The sequence below is a fragment of the Panulirus ornatus genome, chromosome 62, assembly GCF_036320965.1.
Source record: "Panulirus ornatus isolate Po-2019 chromosome 62, ASM3632096v1, whole genome shotgun sequence".
NCBI lineage: Eukaryota > Metazoa > Arthropoda > Malacostraca > Decapoda > Palinuridae > Panulirus > Panulirus ornatus.
In genome coordinates this window covers 13,877,216-13,895,188 of record NC_092285.1, presented here as the reverse complement: position 1 = coordinate 13,895,188, position 17,973 = coordinate 13,877,216, and the positions used below count along the sequence as shown (strand labels likewise).

General features: G+C 40.3%; 1 protein-coding gene across 12 annotated transcripts in view; it reads left to right on the top strand.

The window, feature by feature from the left end:
• Positions 1–6,970, top strand: part of LOC139745678 (uncharacterized) — a 44,111-nt gene extending 37,141 nt beyond the window's left edge. For all 12 annotated transcript variants that reach the window (XR_011711912.1, XR_011711910.1, XR_011711907.1 and 9 more), the window contains 4 exons: positions 503–637; positions 1,085–1,198; positions 2,344–2,522; positions 6,544–6,970. The gene's annotated coding sequence lies outside the window, so the exon portion shown is untranslated. The remainder of the gene's footprint in view (positions 1–502; positions 638–1,084; positions 1,199–2,343; positions 2,523–6,543) is intronic.
• Positions 6,971–17,973: the final 11,003 nt, after the last annotated feature.

Genomic DNA, 17,973 nt, shown 5'->3' with positions numbered 1-17,973 from the left:
TTAGGCTGCTTGCTACATCTGGAACCTTGCACACCTCTCCAGCGGGGACCATTGCCTGCAAGAAGTCCTAACACAGCTGCTGCTGTGCATGTTTAGTGTGATGGAAGGTTAAGAAATACAAGATTCCTTCCTTCCTGAATATTTACAATATTTCATCAATTTGGTAATCGTGAATGAACCGATGATTTATAGAAGTTATATCTTTTTCATTTCATTCATGAGAATGGAAATAACTAACCAACACTACAATATAACCTGCTGTTTGGGGTTGCTGCTGTTCCTGGCTGCATCTCATAGAAGCTACATCTGGAACCTTGCACATCTCTCCAGGTGGAACAGTTGTCTGTAAGAAGTCCTAACACAGCTACTGCTTTATTTAGTGTGATGGAAGGTTGTGAAATACAAGATTCCATCCTCCCTGAATATTCACAGTATTTCATCAATTTGGTAATCGTGAATGAACTGATAATGCATAAAAGCTAAATCTTTAACACTATTTCAGTGACAAGAATGGAAATACAGCTACCCGTCACTGCAATATAACCTGCTGTTGGGGCATTTGCTGTTCGTGGCTGCATCTCCTGGAACCATGCACACCTCTCCAGCTGGGACCATTATCTGCAATTAGTGCCGACAGGTACTGCTGTGTGTTTAGGGTGGTGGGAGGAGGGCGAAAAGCAAGATTCCTCCCTTCCATAATTTTTATGGTATTTTTTTGGCTTTGTAATCTTCAGTGAACTGATTTAAAAAAAAAAAATCTTATTGCAATGACAAGAATAATACAACTACTCATCACTGCAGGATAACTTTCTTCTATTTGGGGCTGCTACTGCTGCTCTCCCTAGCTACAGCATCTTGAACCTTGCACACCTCTCCAGCTGGTACCATTACCTGCAAATAGTCCCAACACAGCTGGTGCCGTATTTAGTGTGGCAGGAGGTTGTAAAATGCAGGGTTCCCCCTTCCTGAATATTTACAGTATTTCATCAGTTGTGGTAATCTTGAATGAAGTGATGCTTTATAAATGTTAAGTATTTAATACTGTTGCAGTGACAAGAATAATGATAACTACCCCGCATTGCAGGACAACCTGCTCCAGGCCACAACCTGCTCCAGGCCTCTTACCATGACTGTTGCTGCTACTGTCGCCAGGGTGTTGCTGCCTGCCACACTGCATTTTCGTAGCCCAATTGTCCAGGTTAGGAAAATATCTGAAAAAAAATTGTCGAGGGGAGAACTTTGAATGACAAACATTGCATACGTGTGTGTGTGTCTGTGTCTGTTTATGTATGTGTACGTGTCTGTAAGGGGACATTGGACTGCAGCTGCACAAAAGGTTTACAATAACCACCACAACCATATTCTACCTTCCTCCATACTACTACCTCAACCTACAGTAAGTACCACTAACAGTGCATCACTAACAGTGCATCACTACATCCACCATAAACTATACTACAGTACACATGCAATAGTCAACTAAGCATCATGTTCCTGGCTGCTGCTGTCGCTTCATGACATGCCATGCTCCAATTTCACCATCCAGCAATGGCAGATATCTGGAAAAATCAACAGAATTAACACATCTTTTGCAGTATTTTGTAAAGTGTACCATGTACAGAGCATAGTTTCATGCATCTTTATGCTATATGGTCATGTAACCTCAAGTTCCATAAGCATTAATTCTTTTCATATTTGTTTGTGGTTTCACATTTTAGTGCCAGGATAAGACTAAGGCCATTTTTGCTCATTTCTCTTGCCATCATGTGTATTGTACCAAAACCACAGCCCCTGATCTGCAACTAGGCCCCACAGACCTTTCTCGAGTTTCCCTGGCTGCTTTGTAGGACCAGTTTGTCCTTTGACAGATATCCTCTTGCACACTACATCGCTCCAGTTCACTTTCATGTACATACCTTTCACACTCCTTTTTCATCCCTTAAGCACTTATTTGGTCTTGTCTCGTCCACTTCCGACATCCTGTCAACTTATTTCCTTATTTCCAGACCATTTCAGCACATCCTCCAGCTCTCAACCTTGCTCTTATTACCAAACCTTTCTCTTTTACTTAATCCATTTCGCACAACTGTCAAACATTTAATTTCGAACATTATTATTGGAACTATATACCTTCAAACAAATTTTTGCCCTTCCAGAAGGTGACCTCTCTCATTCCTGAGTGCTCCCAAAACCTTCACTTCACTTTTTGTTTCATTCACTCGCCCTCTCCAAAGTATTCTGGTTTTATCCGTTCACACTCGTTCCCCACATATATCTTGTGTGTGCATTGTGCTAAACCTAAGTCTTGCTTTCATTCACATGTACTCAACTTTTTCCTTTCAGTCTCCCATACCCAGATGCCAACCTCTGCAGTTTTTCACTCGAATATGCCATCATTGCCGTGCCCTGTGATCAGCCTCCTCTTTCCCCTGTAGCCTACATAATTGCCAGTCTGTTCACCCATCCATAGACAGATTAAGTGACTGTGGTGACAGCCCAGCTACAGACCCGCCGTCATCTAGGTAAGCGAGTGCTCTTTCCCATTCTTATTTTTTTTTTTTTTATCCAGGTAGTGTTTTTCCAAATTTTGAATTGAATGACCCACAGAAGTCCATGTAACCCTGTCAATGAAATAATGTCCAGTGTAAAGATTCTAAGCTCTATCATCCCATACACTGATCAGATTTGCCATAGTACATCAGCTATCAAAGTCGCCATTCTCAGTTACCATTATAGAATCGCTTTAAGAATCACCCCAAACCCATTCCCCAAATGTTAAGGTTTGTTTGAATCTAATTCAAACACTGCAGGAGTGGCGGGAAGGGAGGTGGTATCCAAGACATGACCATTAAAAACTATGCGGTCCAGAAGTAATTCCGAAACATACATTTTAGCTGTGCATCAAAATTAGCTTTACGAAATGTATCGTATCCAGTTCGTCGTGATCAGAGAAATACAAGGTAAACAACCGTGTTTAGTAATGAACGATGATGAATGATCGTAGAATATAGGTAATCAGAGGCTAATATGAAATAAGCAAATACACTTTACTTTTATATTAGTATATAAGCGAAATGTATGAAAGAATCAATGAAGTATTCAGAATTTATACGTTCATTCCACTTAAAATTTTTGAGAATGAACCAAAATGTTGCAAGGTATTCGACTACGCCAGTGAACCTCAACAAACAAATGATTGTATACTTTTGTGTGCTACTCGAAGAGGTTTTTATAGGTCACGATGTAATTTAAATATTACATGCTTCCACATTATCATTACATTTTCAGAAGTATATTACCTTTATCGCCAGCCTTATTCGATGGTTTCAGACAAACGTAGAATTACGAACAGCAGTTTGTTGTATTCGTTGAAATAAGTAAATTCCACATAACACCAGTCGTCAGTTTATAATGGATATAGAAGCAAAATAACAGTAGAACTTACCGTGGTGAGATCCTAAGGTCAAAGACGGGTGTGGAGCTCGACTGACTTTACTTCAACTCGGTTTGTTTCGGGAACATTTTCGAACAAAATGAACCCTGAATCACATATAATTTTGTCTTCGTATTCAGCGGCATTTTGCGCTATTGAAAACTCACATAGTATACTTTCGAGCAGGAGCACAGAGGATGAGTATAACTAGTATCATTCATCGGATAAGGAAAGATAACTAGAGAAAAAATCATGAATTCATTTATGGTTCAGAGTTGGAGTGAAGCACTACAACTATCACATACAATAACGAGCAGTTTGGCTGTTACTTCTTTGGCTAAATCAGTATTTAGACACAATAATACATATATGTTGATCCTAAAAAAGCTCATGTTAAATGTGGTAAACATTACTTTCTTCATAAGAAAAATTACATGCCAAAGGATTGATATAAGTACAGTAATAACTAAAAAAGACAGGCTAGGGCAGTGCAACGGCATGGTGACAAGAAGTATGTCGACATGAACATTGAGACTGTCAGCGTTCATAAAAAATGGGAATATTTACCAGTGCAAAACATTTATGGCTGACTATGATATTTAATCATTAGCTGATTGTGATTGTTTATTGTCCCGTGCAAGTTGGATTTATATATATGTTGCTTCAGTAGTAGAGTACTTCATGGAGAAGTTAATGGTACTGTTTTCAGTGCCATTCAGTATATGGTAATTGGAATAATTTTGTTTTATCTCAAAAAACAAGAAATCTAATAACTACTATTATATACCTTATAGCAACGTATTTACGATATTGCAAATTGCTTGTCTTATTGCAAACGATGTATGTAGTAACATTTCATCGATAGGAAGCTTGGTTATCTTTAAATGGATGCGAGAACTTCTTTAAACGTTTCTAACAGCACATAATAAAGATATGTTGTGGTGCTGAACCTGTTAATGACGTCATTATTGGGAGGAGTGCTTGGTTTCAGGCTCCGCCTTCCATTGTGACGTTATCGTTTAACGTCAGTCAACGCAGGAACCATTAAGTATGACCTGCTGTCTGGACCTCAGTTTTGTGAGGTTTGAGGCAAACTATCCATAAATCAAAATACAAAGCATAAGATGTGGTTACTACTAAGCTGGGCTATCCTTATGACGGACAGCATCCCTCCCTTATGAAGTGCTGTTTAGAATTGATTGTACCAATTGCCTCTGAGCATATCCAGGTCATAATAGGTCGACTGAAGATGTCATACATATAGTCAAATGAGTCTTCGGATGCGCGTCTTCAAGATATGTAAAGATGTTGAGCTGATGACCTTGTCTGATGCTGTCATCAAGATGTTATGAAATAGTAACCATTTTGTATATATAAGGTACATGTGAGATATTCATAAACGCTTAAATTTGATAGCTTGTGTCAGTTAATCTGATGAGAGTTTGACTAATATCTGTAGAATAATGGGTTTTTGATAGAAAAGATCCAGTTGTTCTGTTGCTTCCATAATGATGTCACTGGTGGGTGGAGCCTTGAAACACCCCGCCTACTGTGACGTAGTGATCGTTTACGCCACTGTGGTGTAAAGCAGAATGGTCGTCTTTCTCCTACAACTTGAGATATAAATTTGAATGGAAATTTACAAGGTTTAAGAAAAATGACGCAATGGCATTATTCCTCAGAATGTTTATCTGGTGATAGTCTTGTGGATTCCTTTTACAAAAGTTCTGCAACCAATAGAAAAATGACCAAAATACATATTGGCAACTTGTATGCGCGCCTCTTTCTTAACATGTAATATCTTATTCTGTACCATATTAGGTACCCAATATAAATCTTTAATACACACTGACGGCAATATATCGTATCATTCATCCTTGTGTTATGTAGTAGTTATGTTTGTCCTTAAAATTTTCTCCCAGTCAAAAACAACTGATAAATACGTATTGGAAATTTAACCTACTTGCTTTTCTTTCTTTCTGCTTTATCTGTTAATAACTATATGATCACTACTGTCTATTTTCCATGTATTATCCTGTATGTGATTGGTCAGTAACATTATTTTTTCCTCCCTCTGCAAGCTATGTATAGGATATTCTCAATTTTCTACTAATTTCTAATTATTTAGTATATGTATAATGAAACGAACAGGAACAGGTACACATTTATTTAATGTACTGCAGTTAACAGCATGTTAAGCACAAAGACCTTTCCAATCGCCAGTATATAAATAGGATTTCCAATAAACATCTGCACACTACATGAATTATGCATAACAAGAAGTGGTTTTGATGCACTGTGGTATAGCATTCACATAAAGCAATGCAGACATACAGGCCTACGCAAAGTTTCAAAAACATACACCTACTGACAGCACAACAACCTACAAACTAGGAATACCTAAGCAGCAAAATAGAATGGTGTACACCACACATGAACACACTCACAAGCCAACACACTGGTACTTCCTAGGAAATAATACTCAATTTTCTTCTTTATTTGCCAAGAGAAGTGTTTGATAAGAGCCACTTCCTCCTTTTGGTGTATCCAATCTGTATACCTATACAACTATAAGCATTTCTGATCAGTTCATTAGAAAAGTGTACACCATACATGATGAACACAACCAATAAGGTAAAAGAAGGAAACAATGCACACATACATAAGCAAACTGAAAATTCTGGTCACGGACATGCGTAGTAATGGTTACATTATAAACAAAATAAAGAAAAGAATGCATTCCTAATGTAATATTAAAAGCACACAGCATACAAGAAATGACACTGAGGTGTCATGGCATTTAAACGGCTTGAACCAATGCATGCAGTGTACTCCTTTAACATGTAGAGGACACATGAAAACATTTTAATGATTGCACAGCCTATAAAACACAGCAGATATGTACCTCCTCATACTATGCACCAGACAGTTTCTTGGAATGTCAGATGCATCATTATCTTTTGCATATTTTCTCCTATCGGTACATTTGGTACTATCAAACACAAATGCATGCAGGCGTCTCCTTCTTGTATTCCTGTAATGATGAAATGTAATGTAATAGTGGAGTCTCATCCTTACAAAAATGTCAACCAACCTCTCCTTTATTCCAGAGCACGAGATGTTGACATTTGTCTGCACTTGACCCAATAAGTTGGCAAAATATTTCCCTCATCCCTTTATATTAATTCACTAACCTTATCTATAAATACATGTTCCCACTGTCTATGTTAATAAAGCAATATGTTCGTGTGCATAGTAAGTCTGGTCTATTACCTCCCTTCCTGTTAAAGAATACATTTGATGGAAGATGTCATATTACACCTGGCAAGTACATTAAATTTACAAATCCTGCAATCATAGATTCTAAGAATCCTGCGGCAAATGTAACCAGCTATATAAGTTAGTGCATTTTCATTTACTGTATTGCACTGGTACTTTTCTAAACTGTCACAACATGGATGGAAAGTGGAAATATACTTTCCAGTAGATGTAATACAAGTATCTTATATCTCAAATGGATTAAATGTGGCAAAGTATTCTGAGTGTTTTGTTTTTCTGAGAAACATCTTGACAAAACTTGTTTGCATGCTTAGCAGAACATAAATCTGGTTGTCTATGTTGTTTCTCCTTACCTACTGTTTGCAGATCATTGTAACTGGGTATAATCTCATCAACCTCATCGAATAAATGAACTTACCCTTCTATCTCATCCTTCAAATTTGATACCTTTCTGACAGAATGTGACTATCTTTATTTTGTGAATGTTGTAACCAGTGTCCCCCAGAACTGTATTGCATAATATTGTAAGTGACAATACTCTTCAACTGGTAAGCTAATTTGGGTGCACTAGGTGAATCAGTATTACCCCCTGAATTCCTGATAATACTCGAAAGGTTTTCCAGGCAATCCTGATTTAAGTGACGTGTTAAAAGATATAGATAACTATGATTATTGTGCAGGTCTTCCCACACACCTGTTAAATCCCCAACCTTCTCTACATGCCAAATTCCTTTGTGCTCCCCGCACTTTCCAAGACTTTACCGAACCATAAAGATCACCCAACTGCATCAGACTGGAATTAATAAATACACCCTTGCTGGTTCTATAACGGTTTATCTGACTGATGTTAAAAAAGTTAAATAGCATACCCATTTTATTTATGAATTTAGCTGTTGCTGCTGCTTTCACTGGCAGAAATCCAAGAGTTAAATGTTTCAATGCCACTACAACAGTTCTACTCAATACCTGGGTTGCAAAGCTTACTCTCATTTTCTCAAAGGTATTTATTTATTTATTTTGCTTTGTCGCTGTCTCCCACACTAGCGAGGTAGCGCAAGGAAACAGATGAAAGAATGGCCCAACCCACCCACATACACATGTACATACATACACATCCACACACGCAAATATACATACCTATACATCTCAACGTATATATATATATATATATATATATATATATATATATATATATATATATATATATATATATATATATGTATACGCACACAGACATATACATATATACACATGTACATAATTCATAGTCTGCCTTTATTCATTCCCATCGCCACCTCGCCACACAAGAAATAATCCCCTTCCCCCTCATGTGTGCGAGGTAGCGCTAGGAAAAGACAACAAAGGCCCCATTTATTCACATTCAAAGGTATTGCAGTATATAATCTTTTTTTGTTATGCCTGGGGATGGGGAGAAAGAATACTTCCCACGTATTCCCTGTGTGTCATAGACGGCGACTAAAAGGGAAGGGAGCGGGGGGCTGGAAATCATCCCCTCTCTTTTTTTTTTTTTTAATTTTCCAAAAGAAGGAACAGGGAAGGGGGCCAGGTGAGGATATTCCCTCAAAAGTGCAGTCCTCTGTTCTTAATGCTACCTTGCCAATGCAGGTAATGGCAAATAGTATGAAAGAAAATTTTTTTTTTATACCTATTCGCCATTTCCTGCACTAGGGAGGTAGCGTTAAGAACAGAGGACTGAGCCTTAGAGAGAAAATCCTCACCTGGCCCCCTTCTCTATCCCCTTTTTGGAAAAGTAAAATCTGGAGGGGAGGATTTCCAGCCCCCATCTCCCTCCTCCTTCAGCCACCTTCTACATAAAACTCTTCAATATACTGTCCCTTTTCAGTTTCATTATCAATTGTAATGTTATATCTCAAAGGTTATTTACGATACTTTTGATCAAACGAGGAAAGTCATACATGAAATAGATAGAATCATCATTATGCAGAAACGCTGGTGATAAAGGTGTAATGTTGAATTTGGAAAAGGAATTCCTATGGCATGCCTCCTGATCACATATGATCACCTTGGGTATTAGGTCTGAATTTTGTTATTTACTTAAGCAGTCAATGATAATTTTCTGTAAGGTTTCAGGTGTAATAAATGTACTGAATAAAAAATACCCCAAGAGTCTGCTTCCATTTTTTGGCCAGTTCTCATATCATTAAAACCATGCCATATTTTGGTAACTTCTCTGATTTGCCATACTTTCCTAATTCCTCTACACCTTCAACCACAAACCCTGTCTCTAGTATCCATAGTTTCTTCTTTTTACTTTAGTATGCGTAAGACAAGAGAACCAATGGGAACATCGGTGAAGGGGGCAAATGGGGAGGCAATAACAAGTATTGGTGAAGTGAGAGGGAGATGGAGTGAGTATTTGGAAGGTTAGTTGAATGTGTTTGATGACAAAGTGGTAGATTTAGGGTGTTTTGGTTGAGGTGGTGTGCAAAGTGAGAGGGTCAGGGAGAATGATTTGGTAAACAAAGAAGAGGTGAAAGCTTTGCAGAAGATGAAAGATGGCAAGGCGGCAGGTTTGGATGGCACTGCTATAGAATTTATCAAAAAAGGGGGTGACTGTATTGTTGACTGGTTGGTGAGGATATTCAATGTATGTATGGTTCATGGTTAAGTGCCTGAGGATTGGCAGAATGCATGCACAGTGCCACTGTACAAAGGCAAAGGGGATAAGGGTGAGTGTTCAAATTACAGAGGTATAAGTTTGTTGAGTATTCCTGGGAAATTATGGGAGGGTATTGAGAGGGTGAAGGCATGTACAGAGCATCAGATTGGGGAAGAGCAGTGTGGTTTCAGAAGTGGTAGAGGATGTGTGGATCAGGTGTTTGCTTTGAAGAATGTACATGAGAAATACTGAGAAAAACATGGATTTATATGTAGCATTTATAGATCTGGAGAAGGCATATGATAGAGTTGATAGAGATGTTATGTGGAAGGTATTAAGAGTATATGGTGTAGGAGGTAAGTTGCTAGAAGCAGTGAAAAGTTTTTATCGAGGATGTAAGGCATGTGGACAAATAGGAAGAGAGGAAAGTGATTGGTTCCCAGTGAATGTCAGTTTGCAGCAAGGATGCATGATGTCTCCAGGATTGTTTAATTTGTTTATGTATGGAATTGTTAGGGAGGAGAATGGAAGAGTTTTCGAGAGATGTTAAATGGTTGTGAGGCATGGGCTATAGATAGGTTTGTGCAAAGGAGGGGGGATGTGTTGGAAATGAGATGTTTGAGGACAATATGTGGTTTGATCGAGTATGTAATGAAAGGTTGACAGAGATGTGTGGTAATAAAAAGAGTGTGGTTGAGAGGGCAGAAGAGGGTGTATTGAAATGGTTTGGTCACATGTAGAGATGAGTGAGGAAAGATTGACAAAGAGGATATATGTGTCAGAGGTGGAGGGAATGAGAAGTGGGAGACCAAATTGGAGGTGTAAGGATCGAGTGAAAGAGATTCTGAGCGATCGGGGCCTGAACATACAGGAGGGTGAAAGGTGTGCAAGGAATAGAGTGAATTTGAAGGATGTGGTATACCGAGGTCGATGTGCTCTCAATGGATTGAACCAGGGCATGTGAAGCATCTGGGGTAAACCATGGAAGGTTTTGTAGGGCCTGGATGTGGAAAGGGAGCTGTGGTTTTGGTGCATTACACATGACAGCTGGAGACTGAGTGTGAATGAAAGTGGCCTTTTGTCCTTTCCTAGCACTACCTTGTGAGGGGAGGGGGGATGCTATTTCATGTGTGGTGGGGTGGCGATGGGAATGAATAAAGGTAGCAAGTATGAATTATGTGCATGTGTATATATGTATATGTCTGTGTATGTATATATATATGGCCTTTGATGTCTTTTCCTAGTGCTACCTCGCACACACCTCTCAAACTTGTGTACCACCTTCCCCTTTGCCTTGCAACTGCCAACCTCATCCGAGATTTAAAAAAATTTAGTGGTACCCCACTTAGGTGTTTTGCTGCTTGCTTAATCATGTCTGCAAGCTGTAAACTTTTAACACATGCAGGTCTTACCTTCTTTAATGACTTGAATTCTGCCAATAATCTCCTGATGTGCAGCTTGGACTACAGAAGGTGGGAAGTGACTCAGGATTTCTTGGACTTGCTTTACCTGGAAGATCCAAATGAAAATTATTTTATCACATTTTCAGTAATTGCAGTTAACCACAAATACATTTTTATCATTAGAGGAGTGCTATGACAAAAGTATATATTCTGCATACAAGCAAATACATGTAGGATTAAATGAAAGAGAGAACCATAAATGAAAACAGGCATGAAAAAGATTAAGCAACCTCAGTTATGTTTGTCAAATATGTATATAAATATATTATTAAAAAAGGGGGTGACTGTGTTGTTGACTGGTTGGTGAGGATATTCAATGTATGTATGGTTCATGGTGAAGTGCCTGAGGATTGGTGGAATGCATGCATAGAGCCATTGTACAAAGGCAAAGGGGATAAAAGTGTGTGTTTAAATTTTTAACAGAGGTATAAGTTTGTTGAGTATTCCTGGGAAATTATATGGGAGGGTAATGAATGAGAGGGTAAAGGCATGTACAGAGCATCAGATTGGGGAAGAGCAGTGTGGTTTCAGAAGTGATAGAGGGTGTGTGGATCAGGTGTTTGCTTTGAAGATTTTTTTTTTTTTTTTTTTTTTTTTTTTTTTTTTGTCGCTGTCTCCCGCGTTTGCGAGGTAGCACAAGGAAACAGATGAAAGAAATGGCCCAACCCACCCCCATACACATATATATACATACGTCCACACACGCAAATATACATACCTACACAGCTTTCCATGGTTTACCCCAGACGCTTCACATGCCTTGATTCAATCCACTGACAGCACGTCAACCCCGGTATACCACATCGCTCCAATTCACTCCATTCCTTGCCCTCCTTTCACCCTCCTGCATGTTCAGGCCCCGATCACACAAAATCTTTTTCACTCCATCTTTCCACCTCCAATTTGGTCTCCCTCTTCTCCTCGTTCCCTCCACCTCCGACACATATATTCTCTTGGTCAATCTTTCCTCACTCATTCTCTCCATGTGCCCGAACCATTTCAAAACACCCTCTTCTGCTCTCTCAACCACGCTCTTTTTATTTCCACACATCTCTCTTACCCTTACGTTACTTACTCGATCAAACCACCTCACACCACACATTGTCCTCAAACATCTCATTTCCAGCACATCCATCCTCCTGCGCACAACTCTATCCATAGCCCACGTCTCGCAACCATACAACATTGTTGGAACCACTATTCCTTCAAACATACCCATTTTTGCTTTCCGAGATAATGTTCTCGACTTCCACACATTCTTCAAGGCTCCCAGAATTTTCGCCCCTTCCCCCACCCTATGATCCACTTCCGCTTCCATGGTTCCATCCGCTGCCAGATCCACTCCCAGATATCTAAAACACTTCACTTCCTCCAGTTTTTCTCCATTCAAACTCACCTCCCAATTGACTTGACCCTCAACCCTACTGTACCTAATAACCTTGCTCTTATTCACATTTACTCTTGACTTTCTTCTTTCATACACTTTACCAAACTCAGTCACCAGCTTCTGCAGTTTCTCACATGAATCAGCCACCAGTGCTGTATCATCAGCGAACAACAACTGACTCACTTCCCAAGCTCTCTCATCCCCAACAGACTTCATACTTGCCCCTCTTTCCAAAACTCTTGCATTCACCTTTGAAGAATGTATGTCGGAAATACTTAGAAGAACAAATGGATTTGTATGTGGCTTTCATGGATCTGGAGAAGGCATATAATAGAGTTGACAGAGAAACTCTGTAGAAGGTATTAAGAGGATATGGTGTGGGAGGTAAGTTGCTAAAAGCAGTGAAAAGTTTTTATTGAGGATGTAAGGCATGTGTACGAGTAGGAAGAGAGGAAAGTGATTGGTTCCCAGTGAATGTCAGTTTGCAGCAGGGGTGCGTGATGTCTCCATTGTTGTTTAATTTGTTTATGGATGGGGTTGTTAGGGGGTGAATGCAAGAGATTTAGAGATAGTGGCAAGTATGCAGTCTGCTGTCGATGAGAGGGCTTGGGAAGTGAGTCAGTTGTTGTTTGCTGATGATACAGCGCTGGTGGCTGATTCGGGTGAGAAACTACAGAAGCTGGTGACTGAGTTTGGTAAAGTGTGTGAAAGAAGAAAGTTGAGAGTAAATATGAATAAGAGCAAGGTTATTAGGTAGAGTAGGGTTGAGGGACAAGTCAACTGGGAGGTAACATTGAATGGAGAAAAATTGGAGGAAGTTAAGTGTATTTGATATCTGGGAGTGGATTTGGCAGCAGATGGAACCATGGAAGTGGAAGTGAGTCACAGGTTGAGGGAGGGGGTGAAGGTTCTGGGAGCAAAAATGCGTATGTTTGAAGGAATAGTGGTTCCAACAAAACAATGTTATATGGATGCGAAGCATGGGGTATAGAAAGGGTTGTGTGGAGGAGGGTGGATGTGTTGGAAATGAGATGTTTGAGGACAATATGTGGTGTGAGGTGGTTTGATCGAGTAAGCAATGAAAGGGTAAGAGAGATATGTGGTAATAAAAAGAGTGTGGTTGAGAGAGCAGAAGAGGGTGTATTGATATGGTTTGGTCACATGGAGAAAATGAGTGAGGAAAGATTGACAAAGAGGATGCATGTGTCAGAGGTGGAGGGAACGAGAAGTGGGAGACCAAATTGGAGGTGGAAGGATCAAGTGAAAAAGATTTTGAGCGATTGGGGCCTGAACATATAGGAGGGTGAAAGGCGTGCAAAGAATAGAATTAATTGGAATGATATGGTATACCGGGATCAACGTGCTGTCAATGGATTGCACCAGGGCATGAGAAGCATCTGGGTTAAACCATGGACAGTTTTGTGAGGCCTGGATGTGGAAAGGGAGCTGTGGTTTTGGTGCATTACACATGACAGCTAGAGACTGAATGTGAACAAATGTGGCCTTTGTTGTCTTTTCTTAGCACTACCTCCCGGTGGAGAGAGAGAGAGAGAGAGAGAGATGCTATTTTGTGTGGCAGGGTGCCGACAGGAATGGATAAAGGCAGGAAGTATGAATATGTACATGTGTATATGTCTGTACATATATATGTATGAATACACTGAAATGTATAGGTATGTATATGTGCATGCGAGGGCAGGTATGTATATACATGTGTATGTGGGTGGGTTGGGCCATTCTTTTGTCTGTTTCCATGCGCTACCTTGCTAATGTGGGAGACAGCGACAAAGTATAATAAAAAAAAATATCTTACAATGAACCTATGGAAGGGAATTTTCAAAGAAAATTAATGTTCATGTATTTATAGCCTTTACCCAGGGCCATATGAGTGAGGGCCTACTGGGTCTATAAACTCTGGGGCCCCAAGACAGTGAATACTGTACTGATCTTAAATATTTCATGCCTTTAAAAAAGAAAGATAGCAGTGTACTGTACAAGCAAAGTATAGCTTTCAAATGCAGTGGTTATCTATGCAGAAAGAAAAATGTTCAAATTAAGAACAATCCTTCACTGAACCCTCAAGATTCTTGCCCGAAATACCATATTCATCTGTGAATGGGGCAAAGCTATGATTCCAAATGTGCAGTATCTAAATACCACAGAGCACCAAGTATTTTGCCTTACATCTCAGTAGTGTGACCTATTAGGGGACCCTTCACAAGCTGCTATGTCCCAGGGCCCTACCAACTCTTAATCCAGCTGTCATAACTTATGGTTTTTACAGAAACTCATTACTGCATGTACATTACATACCATTTACACGATGGGAGGGTAAACACATAACATGATGGTCCAACACAGGTGGCACATCATGGTCGAATACAGATGCACGACCATCATATGCAGGGGAGACAGTAGACTATCACATCCAGGAGATGCATGACAATCATGCAGGAAGAGACATGGGGGCATCACATCCAGGAAACACGTATCATGACATGCAGGAAGACACACAGGATCACCACATTCAGGTGACGACACAAGACCATCCAATTCAGGGGAGACAGCAAGGTTACAAGCTGGAGACATGGAGTGGTGAGATCCAACTGACACTGGCAGAAGGATAGCGGTCAGTTGAGGTTGTCGGCAAAGGTTCCACCTGTCTCACAGTATCTGAAATATGTAGAGAATAACATAAGCTATTCATTAAATGTGTTCAATGAAAAAAAAAAGGTTCTAACTGTATTATCAGGATAAGAGGACATCACATGTGCAAACTGGGAGATTCACAAATATAAGCTCAGTTTGGGCAATAAGGCCAAGAAATACAAGATACAAGTATGAAAACAATTAACATGATTCTAGAAAATTATGTTTAAACAATTTTTTTTTTTTTTTTTTGCTTTGTCGCTGTCTCCCGCGTTTGCGAGGTAGCGCAAGGAAACAGACGAAAGAAATGGCCCAACCCACCCCCATACACATGTATATATATACGTCCACACACGCAAATATACATACCTACACAGCTTTCCATGGTTTACCCCAGACGCCTCACATGCCTTGATTCAATCCACTGACAGCACGTCAACCCCGGTATACCACATCGCTCCAATTCACTCTATTCCTTGCCCTCCTTTCACCCTCCTGCATGTTCAGGCCCCGATCACACAGAATCTTTTTCACTCCATCTTTCCACCTCCAATTTGGTCTCCCTCTTCTCCTCGTTCCCTCCACCTCCGACACATATATTCTCTTGGTCAATCTTTCCTCACTCATTCTCTCCATGTGCCCGAACCATTTCAAAACACCCTCTTCTGCTCTCTCAACCACGCTCTTTTTATTTCCACACATCTCTCTTACCCTTACGTTACTTACTCGATCAAACCACCTCACACCACATATTGTCCTCAAACATCTCATTTCCAGCACATCCATCCTCCTGCACACAACTCTATCCATAGCCCACGTCTCGCAACCATACAACATTGTTGGAACCACTATTCCTTCAAACATACCCATTTTTGCTTTCCGAGATAATGTTCTCGACTTCCACACATTCTTCAAGGCTCCCAGAATTTTCGCCCCCTCCCCCACCCTATGATCCACTTCCGCTTCCATGGTTCCATCCGCTGCCAGATCCACTCCCAGATATCTAAAACACTTCACTTCCTCCAGTTTTTCTCCATTCAAACTCACCTCCCAATTGACTTGACCCTCAACCCTACTGTACCTAATAACCTTGCTCTTATTCACATTTACTCTTAACTTTCTTCTTTCACACACTTTACCAAACTCAGTCACCAGCTTCTGCAGTTTCTCACATGAATCAGCCACCAGCGCTGTATCATCAGCGAACAACAACTGACTCACTTCCCAAGCTCTCTCATCCCCAACAGACTTCATACTTGCCCCTCTTTCCAAAACTCTTGCATTCACCTCCCTAACAACCCCATCCATTTCTCACATGAATCAGCCACCAGCGCTGTATCATCAGCGAACAACAACTGACTCACTTCCCAAGCTCTCTCATCCCCAACAGACTTCATACTTGCCCCTCTTTCCAAAACTCTTGCATTCACCTCCCTAACAACCCCATCCATAAACAAATTAAACAACCATGGAGACATCACACACCCCTGCCGCAAACCTACATTCACTGAGAACCAATCACTTTCCTCTCTTCCTACACGTACACATGCCTTACATCCTTGATAAAAACTTTTCACTGCTTCTAACAACTTGCCTCCCACACCATATATTCGTAATACCTTCCACAGAGCATCTCTATCAACTCTATCATATGCCTTCTCCAGATCCATAAATGCTACATACAAATCCATTTGCTTTTCTAAGTATTTCTCACATACATTCTTCAAAGCAGACACCTGATCCACACATCCTCTACCACTTCTGAAACCACACTGCTCTTCCCCAATCTGATGCTCTGTACATGCCTTCACCCTCTCAATCAATATCCTCCCATATAATTTACCAGGAATACTCAACAAACTTATACCTCAGTAATTTGAGCACTCACTCTTATCCCCTTTGCCTTTGTACAATGGCACTATGCACGCATTCCGCCAATCCTCAGGCACCTCACCATGAGTCATACATACATTAAATAACCTTACCAACCAGTCAACAATACAGTCACCCCCTTTTTTAATAAATTCCACTGCAATACCATCCAAACCTGCTGCCTTGCCGGCTTTCATCTTCCGCAAAGCTTTTACTACCTCTTCTCTGTTTACCAAATCATCTTCCCTAACCCTCTCACTTTGCACACCACCTCGACCAAAACACCCTATATCTGCCACTCCATCTTCAAACACATTCAACAAACCTTCAAAATACTCACTCCATCTCCTTCTCACATCACCACTACTTGTTATCACCTCCCCATTTGTGCCCTTCACTGAAGTTCCCATTTGCTCCCTTGCCTTATGCACTTTATTTACCTCCTTCCAGAACATCTTTTTATTCTCCCTAAAATTTAATGATACTCTCTCACCCCAACTCTCATTTGCCCTTTTTTTCACCTCTTGCACCTTTCTCTTGACCTCCTGTCTCTTTCTTTTATACATCTCCCACTCAATTTCATTTTTTCCCTGCAAAAATCGTCCAAATGCCTCTCTCTTCTCTTTCACTAATAATCTTACCTCTTCATCCCACCACTCACTACCCTTTCTAATCAACCCACCTCCCACTCTTCTCATGCCACAAGCATCTTTTGCGCAATCCATCACTGATTCCCTAAATACATCCCATTCCTCCCCCACTCCCCTTACTTCCATTGTTCTCACCTTTTTCCATTCTGTACTCAGTCTCTCCTGGTACTTCCTCACACAAGTCTCCTTCCCAAGCCCACTTACTCTCACCACCCTCTTCACCCCAACATTCACTCCTCTTTTCTGAAAACCCATACAAATCTTCACCTTAGCCTCCACAAGATAATGATCAGACATCCCTCCAGTTGCACCTCTCAGCACATTAACATCCAAAAGTCTCTCTCGCGCGCCTGTCAATTAACACGTAATCCAATAACGCTCTCTGGCCATCTCTCCTACTTTCATAAGTATACTTATGTATATCTCGCTTTTTTTTTAAACCAGGTATTCCCAATCATCAGTCCTTTTTCAGCACATAAATCTGCAAGCTCTTCACCATTTCCATTTACAACACTGAACACCCCATGTATACCAATTATTCCCTCAACTGCCACATTACTCACCTTTGCATTCAAATCACCCATCACTATAACCCGGTC